Raw genomic sequence first — 17,350 nt, 5'->3', positions numbered from 1 at the left:
TGGAATGGATCACCTCGTTCCTTTCCGGAAGAACTCAGAGAGTCCGCCTCCCACCATTCAAGTCAGAGGCCACTGAAGTCATTTGTGGCGTGCCACAAGGATCTTCACTCAGCCCCACCCTCTTCAACGTATACATGAGCCCCCTCGCGGCCATCGCACGCCAACACAACCTCAACATCATCTCCTACGCTGATGACACTCAACTGATCCTCTCACTCACCAAAGACCCTAACACCGCCAAAACCAACCTACATGAAGGAATGAAAGAAGTAGCCGAGTGGATGAAGCACAGCCGTCTGAAATTGAATTCAGACAAAACAGAAGTCCTTATCTTAGGTACCTCCCCCTCCGCCTGGGACGACTCTTGGTGGCCAGAGGCCCTTGGTACAGCACCCATCCCGACGGACCACGCACGGAACCTGGGCGTCATCCTGGACTCCTCACTCTCGATGACCAGACAAGTCAACGCCGTTTCATCATCTTGCTTTAACATTCTTCGCATGCTCAAAAAAACATTTCGCTGGATCCCCACCGAAACTAGGAAAACGGTCACCCACGCACTGGTTACAAGCCGCTTGGACTACGGAAACACCCTATACGCCGGTACCACCACAAAACTTCAGAAAAAACTCCAACGCATCCAGAACGCATCAGCCAGACTCATACTAGACATCCCGCGTAAAGACCGCATTTCTGGTCACCTGAAAAACCTCCACTGGCTCCCCATCAATAAGAGGATAACATTCCGCCTCCTAACCCACGCACACAAAGCACTTTATGAACTTGGACCCGAATGCCTCAACACACGACTTTCCTTCTACACCCCCTCCCGCCAGCTACGCTCTTCCAACCAAGCCCTTGCTGCTGTACCTCGCATCAACAAAACCACCATGGGAGGAAGATCTTTCTCCTACCTGGCGGCTAAAACCTGGAACTCACTGCCCATTCACCTTCGCCTCACTCAGAACCACCTAGCATTCAGAAAGCAACTTAAAACCTGGATATTCGACATGTAATCCCCCACCCTTCCTCTAGCGCCTTGAGACCCTCTGGGTATGTAGCGCGCTATATAAATCAATTGACTTGACTTGACTTGACTTTTATATCGACAAAACACCCGTATAATCGTTGGCTCTTTTTTTTGACGTTCTCCATTAGCAGGCCCAAGGTGGTCAAGTTTGTGGTTGTCCCCATCCCTGGTCTGAATCCGATTTGGAACATAGGGATTATGTTGATGGATTTTGCCCAGTCCTGCAGCTCTTCCAATAGGCACGAAGAGTAGAGCTTGGCTTCGACGTCGATTAAGGAAATCAATCAGTAGTTCCCTGGATGTTTTCGATCCCCTTTCTTGTGAATTGGGTGAATGATGTTTCCTTTCCATGAAGCAGGTATGTTTCCCTTTGTAAAAATGTGGTTGAATAACACTGTTAAGTGTTCGGCCCAAAGAACTTCATTGCTTTTGAATACTGCAGTTGGGAGACCGTTTGGTCCAGGAGCCCCCTCTGCTTTGACTTTTTGAATTAGCATTTTTTTTTTGGGTGCAGGTAGTCAGAGCGTCTTGGTAGAAAACGTCTTTTTCAGGATAAGCATTTTTTTGTGCATTCTTTCACTAGCGCATGTGACTTTTAGGTTGTCATGTTCGGTATTAGTTGATAGACCTCGGTTATTTTCGTTTCTATGTGGTTCCTTTTTTAGATAGAGATTTTTCACATAATCTTCCCAGACCCTGTCCACGAATCCGGGGTCCTATTGCAGTACTGCACCTGAGTTTAGATCATTAATGATGGCCCAAAAGTCTCGGGAGTTTGATTTTTTGCTTGTAAACAGTAGTTTTTCTCAGATCGATTCTTTATATTGTGCCTTCGTCATCCATAGCTGTTTCCGGTATTTTTTTCTCATGCTTCCAATAACGTTATTATTTAGTTTGTTTCCCTGTGCGGCCGATCTTTGTTGGGTCTTTAGTGCCCTGGCTAATTTTCTTTTTTCAAGTTTTAATTCGGAGTTGAACCATGGTGCTGATTTTACCTTTCCATCTCTTTGCGCCCCTGGCAGAACCGAGTGCTTTTCCTTCAGGTTCTCCAATAAATTTTCCCAGTTGTTTACGGGGTCTCCATGTTCTAAGCTCCTGAGTTTAGTCACAAAGTTACTGGCTGTGGACTGGATGTTCTTTGTTTCTCCTCCCCTCCACTTTATTTTCCGGAGGTTTAATTTTTCTGGTTGTTGTTGTAGCGAGCATAATTTTTCAGCTCTTGGAAATGCGATAATCATCTGTATGGTTTGGGGGAAATGATCACTTTCCAAGCGCTGAACTATTGAATGTTCAGAAAATCATAAAAAAGTTTTGTAGCCTGGGCTTGTTTTGTCTGAGTCCTTCATCCTGCTCAACAAAGCTCTCACAGACACCTTAATGGGCACTTTTCAAAAGTCTTGTTCTCGCCTGCCGGTACATAGTCAGGTGGCCATACAACACGGATTGGCACCTAGTGATCCTGACTTCCTTACGCAGCATCCTTTCCAGAGAGCCGGGAAGTTCCACCAGCAAGGTGAACTCCAATTCATTCCCTCTGATCCCTCCAGCTTGGGAGTGAAAGAGGACTTAGGCATCCCGAAAAAGAATGTTCTCTTCAACTAGCCTAGCCTTGAAGTCATTAAATGCTGCTTCCCTGTTGATCCAGTAATTGCCCGTCTCTACAGCATAACGAGTGACATCTTGCTGGCAGTCCCGGAAGAATTGGGAGCTTCTTTGACTTAAACCATTCAAAGCAGTTAAGATGTAGCCAGATATGCGATTCATGCAGGCCTGGATACTACTGATTGTCTGGGACAAGTGATCAGCACTACTCCGGTGTTTTGCTGCCATGCAATCTACAAGTTTTTCGGGTGACGTACAAGTATCTCTTATAGATATGCGTTTCTGCAGCTCACTTCTAATCTGCATTAAAACTGGTTCCGCCTTAGAGCGCTTTAAGGAGAGTCAGGTAATGGCACGCACCATGGGCCTTTTGGCTCCTGCCAGACGGTTTCCTCCTTTACTCTCCAAAGAAGCCATTGAGAGGGTTTGGGACTCAGAAATAGGGGTGGGTTGCTTCTCTTGATATTTCCTTGTGCTGAAGAAGGATGGATGGCTTTAACCTAAGATCTTCATCCTCTAAATGTCTTGCAGCAGAAGGAGACATTCAAAATGCTTATGCTGGCCCAGGGTCTGCCTGCCTAGGATCAGCGCGACTGGATGGTACCCTTGGACCTGCAGGACACGTATATTGATGTACCGGTCCTGCAGTCCTATAGATGTTACCTTCAGTTCAGGGTTTGGAGGAGTATTATCAGTTCGCCATGCTCTCATTCGGCTTCACCAACGCTCCTGAGGTTTCAGTAAACTGTCAATGGGCGCTTCCTTCTTTGAATGTTGGAGATACCAGTATATCCCTTCCTTGACGACTGGCTGTTGAAGGCCAATTCATGACCGCCGGGTCCCATCACCAGATGACAGCAAACCTCCTGACATTGTTGGAGTTCCAGATGAGCGACCCTGACTTATTCACAGAGGCTTCTCTTTAATGAAACTGTCTTGGACACGGTGGAATTCAGGGCGTTCCCTCTGTGGCAGTGAAGACTAGGACATTTGGGCTATGATCACAATGTTTCAGCTTCAATCTTGGATCTTGGTGAGAGCAGTTTGAGGCTTCTTGGCCTATTGCCTCCTGGATCCTGCTTGTAAGCTACCCCTGGTGGCATATTTTGGCTCTGTAGTGGAATCTGAAGTCTCAGTGCACCCAGCACCAAAGAAATCTCTCAGATGTCATCCAGATTTTAGAGGACACTGCACGAGGTTTGCAGTGGTAGCTGGTCGACTGCCTTGGCCCAGCAGTTGTTCCTTTTCCCCACTCCACTCGGAGCTCGAGGGAGTGAGTGGTGCATCACTGATGGTTTGGGGAAATCATCTGCTGGATGTATTGATTAGAGGATTCTGGTTTCCGGTGGAAACCCAGCTCCATATCAGTCTGTTTGAGGTGCGGCCATTCACTTGGTGCTGAATGCCTTCCTGCCATCTGTTAAGAAGAGGTTAGTGCAAGTTTTCATGGACAGCACTACCGCAATGTGGTACTGCAAGAAGGAGGGCAGAATGGGACCCTGGGTCCTGTGACAAGGGGTTCTGCACCTCTGGTGTATGCTGGAGCATCAGGCTATATCCTTGATCATAAATAGGGGTCCCGGTTTTATGGTATTTTTTTTCCAAACATTTCCATTGGTATTTATCCCTATTTTTGTTTTGCCACCTGATTGAAATGTATCTATATTTAATTTATGTTTTAAGAATAAATGGCATGGTAACATAGTGTATTTCCACATTTATTTAACTCACACTTTGATGTCCGTTGCATTTTAGCAAATTATGCAGCCAATATAGCGGAACACTACACCCAAATGTAAATATTAGTAATGTATACAAATATATGTTAACATATGCCTACATTTAGGATACCTCATCCTGTTATTTAATTCCCCATGCTGTCTATCTGCTCAATTGGTGGCTTTGAATTCATGAAGACAGCGTCGAAAGACACTCACAAGAAGCACAATTTTCTATATTTTTCTGTTTTTAAAAATAAATACAGATAGGAAACGTGTTGTTTTCTATCTATATTTATCTGTAAAAAACAGTAATAACAGAAAACTGGGAGCCTTGATCATAGACCACCAGTCAGGGTCTATGAATGCAAGGGCAGACGACTTTGGGTGAATCATAAATGGTGTCTACACTGCAAGGTGGCACAGGTCATCCCTCACATCCCCTCCTCACCTCCCCTCGCCGTAGTCCTCGCCACACCACAAATATATCACACAACAAATTAAATCCCACTAGAGTACACAACAACACCCCTTCACTCCCACTCTCCACCCAGCCCTCCCCTATGGACTCCCACACTGTAAAACCAACATGCATCGAACCAGCACACCTCTTGCCCCGGGTCAATACTCTAGCAATAACGCCTCCTCATCTTAACACAGTGCAGGCTACCAACATGCCGCTCGCTGCTGGAGGTGTGGGAGACTTGACTCCAAGGGCCAGGAGCCCTGCAACGTTTCTCACCTGCGCTGGTTCTCCGGCCACTGACAAGCCCTTCGAAACACCTCGCGGCCCCCGCTTCGCGGGAGCCGCTCGCTGCTGGAGGTGTGGGAGACTCGCTGCGGCTGCCTGTAATCAGGGACTCCAAGGCCCAGGAGTCCTGCAACGTTTCTCACCTGCGCTGGTTCTCCGTCCACTGACAAGCCCTTCAAAACACCTTGCGGCCCCCGCTTAGTGGGAGCCGCTCGCTGCTGGAGGTGTGGGAGACTTGCTGCTGCTGCCTGTAATCAGGGACTCCAAGGCCCAGGAGCCCTGCAACGTTTCTCACCTGCGCTGGTTCTCCACCCACTGACAAGCCCTTCAAAACACCTCGCGGTACCCGCGTCGCAGGACGCGCGCAGGGCAAAGGGCGGGCCCGTTTGAGCCCGTTCGAGGACGGGACGGGGCCACCCCCCTTTCGCCTGCAATCTATTGACCTAGCCAAGGTTAGTATTGAAATAGATTGGTTATCCCTGTTGATTGACTCTCGCAGTACAACTGTTACTCCACTTGTCCTGAGGAGCTATTGTTATTGCTACAACGTAACTTTAATGGCGTCTTCTAAAGTGGGGAAGGGGAGAAAGTCGATCCCAGGGGGGTCGTTTGTAGGAACCCTGGACCAATTCCTTACCAGGGCTTCCACTATGTTGGCACACCAAATAGACATTACTGAAAGGAGGTTATCTCTGGATCCAATTTTTGCTAAGCGGTCGTCCTTGGGCTGTTTGGCACAGGCACCATCACCCAACCGGCAAGGAAGTGCTGATACTGATTCAGTGGGTGGTATCAACGTGGGTTGTCATCAGGTACAAATAGAACCAAGACCTCCGGATTCCCCGGTGAACGTGGATGTTATACCCCATGTCCAATGTGCCTCTGCCCAAAAACAAAAACACGACTCTTTGGGCTCGTCTACTGTGAGATTGCAAACTCGAACTGCCAGTAGCTCAAAAACGAGAATTGAAGCCCCTGCAACTGTCTCTAAAAGAAAGCGTGGAGGTGCTTCTGTAAACAAGAGGAAAGCCAAAATCCAGAAATGCAAGGTAGGACAAATGACAACAATTATTGACAGTCCAGTTTCCCACAAGCGGAATGAGCAAGTGTCTACAATTTTATCATCCCCTGATGTTGTAGGCTTCACGGAACATGTAGAGGACTTCTGGGTCAATCGAGCCAGGGTACTACAAATAATAACTCAGAAAGGGACAGAGCAAACGAAAATGAGGGGGACAGAGGGGCATCAAATTCACAAGTTCTAACCACTAAGAGTATCACTCGCGATGTTCGAGTAACTGAACAAAAAGGCTTAGATCTCCCCCCTGAGTCCGTCCCGTATGTAATAGTCCTTGTTGGGGTTCCAGCCCTGGAGCAGGGGAAAAGGGAGGACTATGGGGACCTTAAGCATAAATGCATCCACTTGCTGAACTCCAATAGGCCACTTCCCTTGCACGCATCTAGTGAAATTCTTTCCACTCGACGTGTGGACTGGGTGGGGCCACGGGCCAAAATTACAAGGGGAGACTGCGTAGTAATCAATTTTAGGAACAGCTAGGTGGTGGACTATATTTGTAACTATGTCACAGACTGCTCTTGGAACACAAATCCAATCTCTCCCCCTAACTTATTTCTATCCGACCACCATTGGTCCTAGAGGGGGACACCATTGGGGAGGTAGTGATACTTTGGGCCCTAGGGCCCGGGTTGCACAAGTCGCCCGAATGGAAGGTAACATCTATACCTCCAGTAGTGACTTGTTTCCCTTGAGCAATAGATTCAGTGTTCAAGACCAAATAGACTGACGTCCAACCAGTTTATTTTATTTATTTATTTATATAGCACACTACGACCCGAAGGTGTCCAGGCGCTAACCTGGCGGAAACAAATCACAACTGCCACATAAGAAGGAGCACAGAAGATTAGATGGTAAAGAGCCAAGTTTTTAAATCTTTTCTAAAAGGCAAAAGATCTTGAGCTGATTTCAGATGAATGGGAAGTGCATTCCACCATGAGATGAAAGCTTTTCTCTCCCCATCTCTGTAGGCAGTAGTTGGTAATCTTGACAATATTGACAGATGAGGAACGAAGCGTCCTAGAGGGTAGATACCATTGAAAAAGATTCTGCAAAGACTCCGGGCCAGTACCGTGTAAAGCCTTGAAGGCGATGCACAGGGTTTTAAAGCAAATATGCTTTATAATAGGCAGCCAATGTAATTCATTTAAGGCATGTTTTGCAGAAGAAAAACGGGAGAGTCCGAACAAAAGGCATGCCGCTGCATTTTGGAGAACCTGTAACTTAGCAGTCACAGATTTGCAAGCGCCCACCAACAGCCCGTTACAGTAATCCAACTTGGACATGACCAGCGCTGCCATCACTGTTCTTTGTTGATCAACTGGAATAAAAGGAAACACTTTTCGAAGAATACGAAGGGTGTAAGTAGAGGATGTCAATATGTTTATGTGTTGAGAGAAACCAAGAGAGGAATCAATGATGACTCCACGGTTTTTTGCTTTTACTACCGGAAGTGGGGTGGGGCCAAGCTCGGCGGGCCACCAGTCAGCAGACCACATTAAGGCGTCCTTTCCGAAAATTAGTACCTCAGTCTTATTAGAGTTAAGCTTTAAACGATTAGTATCCATCCAACTGCTGACATCACTCATACATTTTTGAAAATTAGAAGCTGACTCAGAAATATTACTGGAGACAGACACAATGATCTGTGTATCGTCAGCGTAGGAAACTAAATTAAAACCATGACTTCTTATTAAGTTAGCAAGGGGGGCTACATAAACATTAAAAAGAGTAGGGCTCAGGGAAGAGCCCTGAGGAACCGCACAAGGAAGTCTAAACTCTTCAGACTTAAACCCTCCCACTTCAACGTACTGACGCCTGTGGGTCAAAAAGGAAATCAGCAGAGCAAGAGCAGTGCCTCCAACACCTGCTGCTTGAAGACGATGGGAAAGAAGAACATGATCCACTGTGTCGAAGGCAGCCGACAAATCAAGGAGAATCAATACAGCAGTACCTCCTAGTCGACCGCCTTCCTAACATCCTCAATGGCAGTAATGAGAGCCAGCTCAGTACTGTGAGTTGCCTATTCCAACCCTTCCTTGATGCTGCGCAGGACAGACCCGTGGACCGAATTGGCCCTAAGACTTATGTGTGCTCTACCAATGTACCCAGGCCCCAGGGGGGCCAGTTAGCTAGTGATGATTCGAGGCGCGTGGGCAGAGGGGGCAGCGGGAATAACACGCTGGATGCTGTACCTAGAACTCCTCTTTTCACGACCCTTGAGGATATCAGTTGTGTTGTTTCTCTGGTGGAGGAAGGGAGGATTCACGAGGGGGAGACACAGGAGCCGGGACCAAACCCCAGTGGGAATATTATTGAGAACCCGCCTGCCCGGGACGAATGTCCCAATTTAGTTCAATCTGTAATTGAGGTACGGGAGCCAAATGAATCTATTAACATTCTCTCCTGGAATGTTGCCGGGATTAAAAATAAACGGTCCTGCCCAGACTGGGAAGTGTTTGTGGAGAAAAGTGACGTTTGTCCTCCACCCTCAGTATATTGGCAACTACGAAGGGTAGGGGCAGACCCTCGGGGGCACTTAGCATCTGGATGGGTACTCACCTGGGTGCCAAGGCAGTACAGATCCCTACTGGCTCTCTTGACGTGCAGTGTGTCCTCCTAACACTCCCTGAAAATAGACAAACAGCCCTAATAAACATCTACTCACGACCAACTCCGAGTGGGAAGGAGTCTGGAGCTATTGACCAACTTAGGCAGTTTATTTTTACCCTTGACCCAGCCGTCACCTTAATAGTGGGGGGCGACTTCAACTGCCAGTTCGAGCCCCTCTCGGATGTATCCCAAGATGGCGTAGAGGATGAGGATCAGCACTGGTATATACCGGAACCTCAGATTCCGGTAGTTAGAGCTTGGTCTCCGCTGGTCCTCCAAATCAACTCCCTTATTCTCTCGCCCTCTCTCAGAGCTAGCAATGGGAGGACAAATTCAGTCAGACCTGGTCGAATGACCTTCAATAGAGAAGGTCAAAATTCCATTCTCAACTACATCCTGGTGGAACCGAGAACATGGGGCCTGGTCCTGGACTTCCAGTTTTACTCTAGGAATGATAGTGACCACAACCCCCTGGTCATGATGCTGAAACCAGGGAGTCTGGGTTTGTCCAACCCAGATTTCGACCCTAACTCTTTAGATCCACCTCTTTTAATATCTAATAACAGGCGGAGAGTTAAATGGCCATACATATTACGATCCCCTAATAAACTTGCTGAACCATATTAAAGGGCCTTGCCGCATTTAAGCAATATGGGCGAGGCTGAGGCTGATGCCCCGTATCAAGGGCAATGGGACAAGCCTTTATACATACATAAAAAGCTTATCCTGGAACTATCCGATGTGTTCTACCCTGAAGGAATATCAAAGGTAAAACCTGTTGTGGCCCACCCTTGGTATAATGCCAACTGTAGGAAAGCCAAAAAGAATTTGATACAGGCGGTTAAAGCACAGGATAAGGCCGGGGTAAAGCAAAATCCGCTCTTGTATAAGCTGGTCATTCAGAAGGAAAAGAGAGAGTGGGAGACAGATAATTGGGAAGACCTTAGAATTGCACTGAAGTCCAAAGATTCGAAGTCTTTTTGGACAATTGTTAGCTGCAGGAGAAGGGCGGGCAATTTGGCAACTGAACCCAACATAGCTGTGACCGCTTGGGAAGCGCACTTTGAGGCCTTGAATGCCTCTTCGAGTGATGGTGGCCCTGCAACCTTACTCCCATGCCTCCCCCACGAGCATCGACTGGAGGGGGCCTGGGAGATTTCCCTTTTGGAGGTGGAAGCTGCAATTTCAAAACTGGTCCCTAACAAGGCGCCCGGTTTAGATAAACTACCGGGGGACCTATTTCGGTGTCAACCGAAAGTTTGGGCTCCTTACCTGTGTGTCCTCTATAATGCTATATTAAAAGGTATGGATCCTCCGGAGACGTGGCGTGGCTCTGAAATAGTTCCCATTTATGAAAAAAGGCTGCCCCCTGAAACCGTCTTACAGTCTGATAGATGTCATCCAAAAACTGATGGGAAGGATCGTCCTAGACAGAATACAGAGCTGAATGGAAGAGAATGAGATTTTATCTCCTTTTCAGGCTGGTTTCAGGTCGGGTACATCCACTTTGGATCAGCTATTCAGACTTCAGGTTTCATACTGGAAACGGTGAGTGTAAAGGGTGGCAGCCTCTACATGATCTTCGTTGACCTGCGATCAGCGTTTGACCTTGTCCCCAAGGATAAACTGTGGAGTGTATTAAATGAACTTGGTCTACCTTGCTACCTCTTGAACGTCCTAAAGAGGCTCCATATTGGTACCTACGTGCAAGTTAGGTGTGGGAAGTACGGCAAACTATCAGCTCGATTCCCGGTGAACCAAAGGGTGCGCCAGGGATGTGTCTTGGCGCCCACCTTGTTCTGCCTCTACATTAATGGTCTGGTTAACCACCTCCTTGGAGTCAAGGATATAGACGCCCCGAGGTTAGTTACAGGCTGGGTGCCCGCATTGATGTTTGCGGACGACACTTTGTTGTTGTCCAGGACATCAACGGGCATCCAACGAACCTTGGATGGCTTTGCCGACTTTTGTGCAGTAAGGGGTTTGGAGATTAACTTAGATAAAACTAAGTTTATGATTTTTAATCCCCCAAGGAAGATACGGCCGAACCCCATTCTAGGTGGAATCCCAATTGGAGCGAGTTAAAACCTTCGAGTTTTTGGGCATCACTCTGGGAGAACACCTGGAATGGGACCCCAGTCGGCAAAGGCGGCACTTAAGCTAACAAAAGTGGTGGGGGGGATCCAGAAATTGCATAGAGACTCTGAGTTTAAGCCTGCGGGACCAGTCATTGAAATTTATAGTGTACAAGCTAGATCGGCAGCATTATATGGTGCCGAACTTTGGGGTCACCAAAAATCTCCTAACTTAGCTAAGGTAGAACATGCATTTATGAGGAACATTTTGGGCCTCCCAATGAGCACTTCGCTCGTACCCTTACGCATGGACTTAGGGCTACTCCCTATTGAGGAGGTTATGACACTACACCCTTTAACATATTGGAAAAGACTATGGTCCGTGCCTGAACTTGTCTGCTACAAAAATGAATTTAGGGAAATCTGGGACGCATTGTAAGGTAATAAGATCTCATGGTTGACCCACATAAAGGCAACTTGTACCAGGATTGGTCTATCGGAGCTTTGGGAAATTCCTGACGTAGCCTGTCCAGATTTAACTAAAGTTGACCTGATTTGCTACTACAGGAATCATAACTTAGCATCCATCCATGCGAGTTCAGAGGGGGGAAGACTGACCACTGAGTTTCTCCAGGTCAAAGCAGATTACTTAAGAGAAGAATTTTTAGATCTGATATACCCCGCATTCGCAAGAAAACTATATATGCAATTCAGAATGGGTACTCTTCCGCTCAGAGTGTTCACCTGTAAATGGGACAGTAACAAGAGTACGGACTGCCCGTTTTGTGAACACTACCTGGAAAACGAAATTCACGTCTTCTTCCTCTGCCCAGCATACCAGGCTGCACGAAAACACTGGCTGTTACCAATCTGTAGAAATCTAGGTTTTCGCCAGTGTGCCCAAGCGTTTAGAGTGCTGAAGTATGATACGCACCCTCCCATTATTTTTGCCGTCTCACGTTTTTTTAATGGAATGTGGCACAGACGCAGGAAATTAATCAATGTAGGCACTGGCCAGTAGGTAACATTCTGTTTTAACTATAATTCATTTGTTCGATAATGAATTCAATGTTTAATCAGGTCTTATTTTTCTGTATTGAGCTATTGCCTTAAATTCGTAAATATTTGTATTTTACTATTGTATTATAAGTGGAGCCTATATTTATTATTTTAATCATTGTAATGTATGTATTTTTATTATGCACTTTTATGGTCCGTTGTGACCGAAATAAAGTTATCGAACGAACGATAACTCCAACACCTGACCCTAGACTCGATGAAATACTTCTATCCCTTCAACAAATAAAAGAGGACATCCAAACGCTTCATGACCTAATCCGGCATCAACCCATTTCGCTAACGAATCCAACGCACCGGCAATGCTCTAGCCCCCCTCCTCAACTCCCCAAATGGAATACAGTTCCCTACCCCAATGCCTCATCCCGCCCGACTAGGACAAAGCGAGCCCTATCTACAAGTGAGCTCACTTCCCTACTTCATTCCTACGAACTCCCTTCCCTCTATACCAGCACACACAGACGACACACAGACATGGTCCCTAGTCCAACCCAATGCATCTAGAAGTGCAAGACACGCCCCCAGAGGTATTGACGAAAATAATCTCAAGCGAATACCCATCTCCCAGGACCAGAACACCACCTTGAACAAGTCCCAGCTTAAATGTATCCTACTCAATTGTAGATCGGCATCGCGTCATGCCGTCGAGATAGCTGACCTCATTATAACCAATGAACCTGACCGTATCATCCTGACGGAAACCTGGTTAAACAACTCATCCTAACCCATCTTAGACATTTTAGTTCCCCCAAACTATTACATCACAAGGCTTGATCGACTTGATAAGCTAGGGGTGGCATTGCCTGCATTCATAGAAACAACCTCTCTGTGAACTGCTCTAACTCCCCGGTATTCTCTTCATCTGAATACCTATGCCTTGACATCTCGAGCAGTAATAAACCAATATGCTCACTCCATTCTTTCTACCACCCTCCACGCAACAACCCTACCTTCATTGAGCACATCATGGAGATTTTAGCTACAAATGTCGGTCAACAGATTACCCAGATCTTCCTTGGGGACTTCAACATCCACTGGAACGATTTAAAACAACCCAGAGGTCAATAGCCTCAAAGCTTTCCTGTCTGATCTCAACCTGTCTCAAATCTGTGATAGCCCCACCCATGATAAGGGATCAACACTAGATCTAGTGTTCTCCAAAGCAGACTCTATTCAGCTTGAATCGATTCTACCTTGCGACTGGTCCGACCATCACATAATCACTTCCCATATCAATGAAGTAGTGAAATTACTCTCTATCCAACCTAAGAGAACAAAAATCTGGAGGAGAACCTGAATCCTTCCACACTCGCAACCGCCAGCCACATCTTCACGACACCGCTGGACGGCAGGACTTGACCGATCACTACTTCAATTCTATGAACATGGTACTCGACAACAATTGAAAAAAGTCACCACAAAAGACTCAAACCCTTGGTACGATGGTACACTAAATGAAGACAGAAGATCACTGAGAGTAATTGAAAGACAATGGAGAGCCGCTCCATCCGCTGCCCACCTCAAACTTCTAAGGAGCACCAGAAACTCATATTACAGAAAGATTAGACGCTCAAAAGCTAACTTCATATGTAAACAATTAGAGCAAGCCAAGAATCGCCCCAAAAAACGTTTTGATATAATGAAAACTCAATCAAAGGCGGTCTCCCACTCCCCCCAAGTTAGTCCAGAAACACTCCCCAACTGTGAGGAGCTGGCCACCTTTTTCACTACTAAGACTGAGAATTTAAAGACAGACCTGCGGAACGACCAGCTATCTCATACCCACACGCTGACTACACCAGTGATCCCCCCCTATCTGTTCTTCAAAGCTCGAACTCAAGAACAATGCGTCCTGGACCACCTTCAACCTCTACAGCGAAGAAGCTATCTTGAATACGCTCATGGCTCTGAATCCCTCTAACCATTTCACAGACCCTCTTCCTGCTACCCACTTAAAGACCTTCATGCCACAGCTAGTGCCCTTATGGACCAGGATTATAAACACCTCTCTTGTGCAGGGACCTATACCCGACATCCTCAAAGCAGGTCAGGTAACCCCATCCTAAAGAAAATTTCAGCTGACCCATCAGACTTGAACAACTATCGCCCCATATCCAACATTTTGACCCTGGCGAAACTGCTCGAAAAATGTGTCCACATACAGCTTAGCAACCATATCGACCACTTCAATCTGCTAGATCAATTCCAATCAGGCTTTCGATCTGGGCATAGTACCGAATCAGCCATGACCCGCGTTATGGATGACGCTCTACAAATACTGGATCAAAATGGAGCCTGCTTGCTAATCCTACTTGACTTATCCTCAGCCTTCGATACAGTCAAACACACCAACCTATTAGATCTCTTAAAACAGAATGGGTTTATCTGGAACAGTGTTAAACTGGTTCACTTCCTTCCTCCAAGACAGAACGCAAAGATTCAAGATCAACCAATCTTTATCTAACCCCATCCCAGTCACCTTGGGAGTACCCCAGGGATCTTCCCTCTCCCCTACACTCTTCAATCCATTTATGGAACCACTCACTGAGCTTCTCATCTCCTCAAACATCCAATACCACATGTACGCTGACGACACTCAGCTCTACATTAAGGTAAACTCTCTTGAAGACATCAAAGTCCCTTAACTCAATGCTCCATAAAACACAGATCTGGCTGGCAAATAACCATCTAAAACTTAACACACAAAAAACAGAATTCCTCCTCATTGCTCCCCCCAAACAAACAGACACGATCCGAGAATGGATGCAGCACCTAACTGCACTCGATGGCCAACCTCGCATTATTGACTCTGCGAAATCCCTAGGAATAACTCTGGACAATAATCTAAACATGCAGAAACACATAAGCGCTGCAACTAAGGAGCCCATTTCCAGATGAACACCCTGAGAAGACTAAAGCCATTCATACCCGCGAATGACTTTAAACAGGCACTCCAAGCCCTAGTAGTCCCCAGAGTGGATTATGGGAGTGTCGCTCTCTGCTGCCTTCCCAGATCAACAACCGCTCCGCTAAGAGCCTCAATCAATACTGCTGCCAGACTCATCACTGGCTCTAGAAGGAACTGCCCCATTTCCCCTGACCTTCGTGCCCTCAACTGGTTACCTTTTGACACCAGAATACATTTGAAAATCGCCTGTATGACTCACAAGGCACTGCACCAAAAAACACCAAGATACCTTGCGTAGAAACTAGTACTATCGAGTGGTAGCAGAACAACTAGGAGTTCTGATAATCTTCTACTTAAACCACAAAAAAAGTACAACCGTACCTTCTCAGGAATGGCCCCAAGGATTTGGAACGCCTTACCCACAGAAACAAGACTGAATCCATCCACTGCTTTCTTCAAAAAAGAAGTGAAAGCGATCCTCTTAGCTAGAGTCACCTGAACTTTGTTATAAATAACTACTGATAAGTGCTAGTCTATAACTTTTACCAGGAATGTATTTGCTTAGGTCATCGTATGCCTATGTATTTGTCAAATCACCTTTATGTGCCTTGTAAAGATCTCTGATACCCGCAAGGGTCTTGTTCGCGCTATACAAAACTGTCAAAATAAATAAATAAATAAATAATGCTGGTTGAATCTTTTCATCACTGTTGAAAATGCAGTCTCAAAGCTTTGTGCCTCAGAGGTCCCGCAATAAACTCTTGCTAGGAGATTCAATTCCATCTCTGCCTCTCCTGCCGGAGTCCTGAAGAAGATCCGGAAAAAACAGGTCCATGTTATCATAATAGTCCGCATTGGGCCAGGAGAATGCGGTACGTGAAACTTCTGGGCATAAGCATCTGTCCTCCGATCAGGTTCCTTCTTGGGGAGGAGCTTCTGTCGCAGCAAGAGGGCAGAGTTTGCAATCTACACCTCCATGCATAGAGCTTGAGCAGTGGCAGTTAGCTGTGTTCCATCTACCATTTGACATTGTGGATGTCATCATTGCTTCCTGATGCTTGATCTTCAAAGTTAATTTACGCTGGGCTCTGGGGCAAATTTGTGGTCTAGTGTGGAGTCTCCATTATAGACAACTTACAAGCCAAACTGTTGGATATTTTATTGTATGTTGGGACTTTGACCCAGCAAGATCTTGTAGTGGGCCCTATTAAATTTAATCTGTCAAAATTGTTGTCGTTTTTTGTTTGCTGAACCAACCATCTTTGTTTAAATCACTTGTGGTTTATTAAAGGTTTAACACGTTTCCTCCCAAACCTTTGGTGATGCCACAGTGGGACTTTAGCTTGTGTATTCCCATTTAGCTGATACATAACTGCTTGTTGCTTCTTCTGACCTCAAAGACCGACTTCCTCATTGTGATCACTTCAGCTCAACACTAGTGAATTCAAGCCTCTATCAGCAATTCAAGCCTCTATCAGCACACCCCCTACATCACCATTTTTCTGGACATACTGTGCTGAGGACTCAGGCTGCCTTCTTGTTGTGACTCCTTTCCGTGTTGGGCAGCATATCCCTCTTGCAGAGTTCTTTGCCAAGTCTCACCCCTGGAAAGAGAAGAAGCTATTTCAGTTGGACCCCAAAAGAACTGTTAGTCTTTACATCAAACATTCCAAGGACCACTGGGTAGACCCTTTTTGTGGGGTTCTCTATGGTGAAGAAAGGAAAGGCTGTGCAGAAAAGAACTCTGCCAAGGTGGATAGTCTGCTTCATTAAGATCTTTAATGCATTGGTAAAAAAGCAGCCCCGGAGAGGTCTGAGATTGCGGCTGTTATGTTACCCCTGTGTTGTCCTTGACATCTGTCAGGCCACAGCGCACATGTTTAAGAAGCACTACTGCCTTGACAGACAGGTCCGCCGGGTACGCCATTTCGTCCATTTGGTCTTGCAAGATTTTCTGGTTTGAGCCCAATCCACAGATCCTCCACATTAGAAGGTTTTGCTTTGGTATCTATTCTAAAGGTGGGGAATCTGCGTTAGAAGCATACATCAGAAGAACAAGTAATGCTCTGTCTGGTTGACACTCCATGCAACTGAAGATTCCTCACTGGCCTCCACCTTCCGTGTCTTTGGAACTGTCTCTTTTTACAATCTAAGACACTGCCAGACGATTGTTTTGTCTGCATCCAAGAGCGTGGAAAAAATCAAGTAAGAAACTGACTTTGGCATGCTGGGGTGGCTCTTATATGTGGCTCCGCTCTCTCTTTCTTTGGGGTGGAATGAAGCAAACACAGCACAACCTAGCAGAACACGGGGGCACTGCTGTGGAAAGTTTCAAGATCCAATCTGGTGCCTGGGGAAAATTGTAAAGACAAGAAATCTGTGTTAGATAGAGTATCCACCTTAAAGAGCATTACCAAAAGTGAGTAACTTGTTCATCTTTACCAGCTATGGCCCTACAGTCCTGGGCAGTCTACTACTCAATTTCTGATTATTCTTGTTTT

The 17,350-nt window shown here is 46.2% G+C and overlaps 1 protein-coding gene across 7 annotated transcripts in view; it reads left to right on the top strand.

The window, feature by feature from the left end:
* Positions 1 to 17,350, top strand: part of MSH5 (mutS homolog 5) — a 1,532,005-nt gene that overhangs the window by 455,897 nt on the left and 1,058,758 nt on the right. The gene's annotated exons all lie outside the window — the stretch shown is intronic.

The sequence above is a fragment of the Lissotriton helveticus genome, chromosome 5_1, assembly GCF_964261635.1.
Source record: "Lissotriton helveticus chromosome 5_1, aLisHel1.1, whole genome shotgun sequence".
Taxonomy (NCBI): Eukaryota; Metazoa; Chordata; class Amphibia; order Caudata; family Salamandridae; genus Lissotriton; species Lissotriton helveticus.
This window is presented reverse-complemented; position numbering and strand designations above follow the sequence as displayed.